The sequence below is a fragment of the Prionailurus bengalensis genome, chromosome F2, assembly GCF_016509475.1.
Source record: "Prionailurus bengalensis isolate Pbe53 chromosome F2, Fcat_Pben_1.1_paternal_pri, whole genome shotgun sequence".
In the NCBI taxonomy this organism is placed as follows: domain Eukaryota; kingdom Metazoa; phylum Chordata; class Mammalia; order Carnivora; family Felidae; genus Prionailurus; species Prionailurus bengalensis.
In genome coordinates, this window is record NC_057353.1 from 66239526 (window position 1) to 66244009 (window position 4484).

Below are 4484 nucleotides of genomic sequence, written 5' to 3' on the forward strand. Positions count from 1 at the left end.
TTCGAGCCCCATGTCAGGATCTGTGCTGACAGCTCAGAGCCTGGAGTCTGCTTCAGATTCTGTGACTCCCTCTCTCTCTGCCCCTCCCCTGCTCGTGCTCTCTCTCTTTCTCTCTCTCTCTCTCTCTCAAAAATGAACATTAAAAAACTTAGAAAGAGAGAGAAAGAAAGAAAGGAAGGAAGGAAGAAAAAGAAAGAAAGAAAGAAAGAAAGAAAGAAAGAAAGAAAGAAAGCAGCCTCAGAATGAAATCCACCTTGCTGGCACCTTGGTCTTGGGCTCCTAGTCTGCAGAACTGGGAGAAATGAATGTTTGTTTTTTAAGCCCTCCACCCCCATCTGTGGTGCTTAGGTATGACAGCCGGAGCAGACTACCGTAGTCTGCTGGTTGTGTGGGCTGCGTCTCCAGCACCCAGAATGAGGCTGACATACCCGCAAAGAGGAAGGGAGTGTTGTGAGGAATGCCCCCACCCGTGCTAAGACCAGAACAAAGGAGACCCGTGCTCTCAGGGGAGGAAGTGTGAAGCTGGGCCAAACTCTTCCAGAGACCGAAAGGCAGAAGCAGAAGGCAGGAGGTTTTACCGACAACCCCTCCCTCCTCAGGGGAACTAGGAGTGGGGAGAGGCATCCCCTCCACTGTCCTCTGTGACCACGAAAAGTACATGTTCCCATGCATTTATTCATTCAGCATTTACTCAGCATCCGTCCTTTATCAGTCTTCTACTGGCGTGTGAGGAATTACCAGACACTGAGCAGTGTAGAACAGCACAAATTCATCACTGCACAACATGTAGGGCAGGAGTCTGGACATGGAACCACTGACTTTTCTGCTCGGGGTCTCACTGGGCAAAAAAGAGGTGTCAGCCAGAGCTTCAGGCCTGGTCTGGGTCCCAGGGTGCTCTTCTGAGCTCAGTGGCTCTTGGCAGAATTCATTTCCTTGTGGCTGTAGGACTAAGGTCCCCGTTGTCTTGTTAACTATCAGCCAGAGCCTGCGCTCAGCTCCTAGAGGTGGCTCCCAGGTCCTTGCCACATGGGACCCTCCATTGCAGCCACGGAGAACTTCCCCTGTGTGAAATCCCTCTCCTGCTTTGAATGTCTCTGACTTCTTCTTCAACCAGCCAGAAAAATCTGTCTGCTTTTAAAGGGCTCACATGATTAGATCAGGCCTATCCAGATAATCTTCATAATCTCCGGATTTTAAGGTCAACTGATCTGAGGCTTTAGTTACATTTGCAATACCTTTTCACAGTAGTGCCTAGCTTAGTGTTGGAATAACCAGGGGCGAGGGATCCTGGGGCCATCTCAGAGTTCTACCTACCACAAACTCCATGTTAGGTAAGGCACGAGGACAGGAGTGCCTGGCAAATTACCCATCCCTGAGGGACTCACAGCCAAGTGGCCATGGTAAATACAAAGAAGGGACTGGATTGCAAGGCAGCAATTCTAATTCGAGGAAAATGCAATATTCTGTAGGACTTCAGAAGAGGCAGGTTTCACTCTCCTGGGAGGAGCAGAAGGCTCCCCAAGGGAAATGACGTTTGATTTGAGTCTTGCGGCATAGGAAGCGTGAAGGCATTCCAGGTAGAGGGTGTTCCATGTACAAGGATGGAAAAGACTAGCAAATTTAGGCAGTGACCAGGAACCCAGTGATGCTGAGTCTTAAGAGGACAAGGTTAGAAGAAGGGAGAAAGAAGACTGGGCTGGAAAGCTAGACTGGCAAGATGACCTGTGCCATCCTAGAGAAATGGGAAGCAACGGCCAGATTGTAAGTGGGGAAAAGACCTAGCAAGCTCCGTGTTTTCGGTGACAGCAGGGATAATGAGGGCAGATACGGGAGCCAAGAAAATGAGTTAGTTGGCGTCTACCACATTTCGAGTTCCTCAAACTAACCTTATGCTCTCAGAGGGAACGATACTAACTGATGGATCCATGAGAGGCAGACAGGTGTCAGCGGGGTATGAGACGTGCAGTGCTGGTAACACGTGTGGCGCATGGGATGGTTTCAGATGATGCACGGACACAGCAGTAAATGGCTCTGACTGAGAGAGAGACCTACTGCTTTCCCATTCTCTTTCCATCCTTTTAATTAGCCCCAAAAGAACTTCTCGCTTTGCAGGTAGTCGGTCTTTAACACCTAACACCTTTATCCTCGGGTTCTACCTTCTGCAAATAACAGTATCTAGCTAGATTAATAGCACTGTGTCTCCCCATAGATTACTTTTACTGTTCCTTTCATTTGCTACCATCAGTATTGGATTTTTTCCCACTGGGATAAAAAGCTTTATTATTATTATTATTATTATTATTATCATATAAGTATGTTTACATTTCAAATGTGATCCAATATGAATTTAAAATGTTATATAAATAATACTGCAGATGCACGTATGCTGCTGGGGCAAAAATTGTGAAGGTAGTTTATGAATGAGTTAATTTGGGACACAGGTGTAAGAGGGAGCAGGCAGGATTTGCGGTCAGTCTAACTTGGGTACAAGTCCCACTTCTAACTTATTAGCTGGACCACCCGTGAATGAATCATAAACCTCTTTGTGCCTCAGTTTCCTCCTTGAGGAGATGACGCACCCTCTCAGAAGGTGGTAACGATTAGATAAAACAAAATGAAAGACTCTTCTAGGTGCCTCATACATAGTACGCACTTGGATCTCCTGGTGTGCATCTCTGAAGAAGGAAACCTCAGTTTGGGGCAACACCAAAAAGGACTTGACTCCAGCACTTACTGAGTATCTGCGTTTGGTAAAAATTACCTGAAGGCATTCATCGGCTTAGTATCTGGGACCTGTGGGCAGGGGCAGTTTTTAGGCTGAATCCAGCTGTTTTGAGAGAAACAATTCATATTAGGAAAAGGTTTTGACTCAGGTTGGCCAGCGCAAGCACCCAGTGTCTTGTCCTGACCTTCTCTATGATCTCAGAATGCTTCTTCCTGCAGAGATCAGTTGGAAGTGGATCTGGAATATTCAGATATATGTGCAAATGAAGATATGTAGAAAATACTTCCCATTTTAGTTATCTAATGCCATGTAATTAACCACCCCAAAACTTAGTAATGCTGAATGTCTACCATTTTGCTATTATCTCTCACAATTCTGTGGGCTGACTGGGTTACACCGGGTAGTTCTTTTGCTCTGTGTGACATCAGCCAGGGGTGTTGTCACCTGGAAGGCCAATTCGTCTACAGCATCCAAGATGACTCATGTGGCTGTAGTCTGACTGGGTGTTAGCCAGCAATCAGCTGGAGCTGTTGTCCCCTGAATCCTGGTTTTCTTCCATGTGGCCTCTCCATGAAGTTTGGGCTTCTCACAGAATGATGGCAGGATTCTAAGAGGAAGGAAACAGAAACTACCAGTCTCTTAAGGCCTGGGCTCAGATGTCCCAGAATATCATTTCTATTCATTCCAAGCAATCACAGGACTAGTCCAGAGTCGAGGGAAGGGGACATAAACTCCACATCTTAATGGTGAAGTAGTTTTCACACAGGGAGGGAAAGGATTGGTGGAAGCCAACTTAGAAGACTGTACCACACCTCCTAAAGCTTTCACTTTTTGCAAAGGTTGTCAGTCTAAAATTATGTGTATATTTGAACCCAGCAAATATCTATCTAGGAATTTATCTTAAGGAAGTAATCATGGATGACTCAACACAATGTTGTCCATTGGCGAGGGGGGGGGATGAAATTACCTAATATTCAACAGTACTGGACCAGTTAAATTCAATGGGGTTTGAGGACAGTGTTTTGAGAGTCTATACCCTGGAAGCAGACAGAGTTAAGCTTAAAGCCCAAATTCACCACTTAAAATTTGGATGACTTAACTACCCTCTGTAAGTCTCAGTTTCTATAACTGTAGGAGATAAAATATGGGTTTGCTGTGATGAGACATGGAAAAGATTCAACACATAGTGAATGATCACTAAATGTGAATTGCCGTTATTGTTTGTAGTCATTAGTGCTATGATTTTAGTACAAATATTTCTAGATCCCCCCATCTCCTGGCACATAACACTTCTATGTCTCCATGTGGGTAACTTTGTGACTAGTTCCAACCAGTAAGTAATAAGTAAAAGTGATATATTACTTCCTGGCTGAACGTTTAATTGTCTGTACAAGATCGTTTTCCTCTTCTAGAATGATTGGCAAAGTCTGATGCATGTGTTGACTGCTTTGTTAGCTGGAGTCCCTGAGTGACTGTGATGGTCAGAGTCTCCTTGCTAACCCTTCACGGACAAGTAGCAAAAGCAAGAAATACAGCGGTTTTAAGTTACGGAGCTCAGGGAGTTATTAGTTACTGCAGCATATTTTAGCCTGTCCTGACTAGTCAATGCTGTTTTTGTCATTCAGCCTTGCAGTGAACAACAGTATTATGATCCCATTAAATGTAGCATATAAAAAAGGTATTTAAATTCTTAATGACAACGGGTGGCCGGGTGGCTCAGTTGGTTAAGCGTCTGACTCTTGATTTCAGCTCGGGTCAT

General features: G+C 45.0%; 1 long non-coding RNA gene across 1 annotated transcript; it reads right to left on the minus strand.

Moving 5' to 3' along the window:
- Positions 1-655: 655 nt before the first annotated feature.
- LOC122495766 lies at positions 656-4484 on the minus strand. The gene is made up of 4 exons (XR_006300562.1): positions 3170-4484; positions 2910-2962; positions 2762-2827; positions 656-2035 (listed from the first exon to the last, which is right to left on the minus strand). It is a non-coding gene; the product is annotated as an uncharacterized LOC122495766 (long non-coding RNA).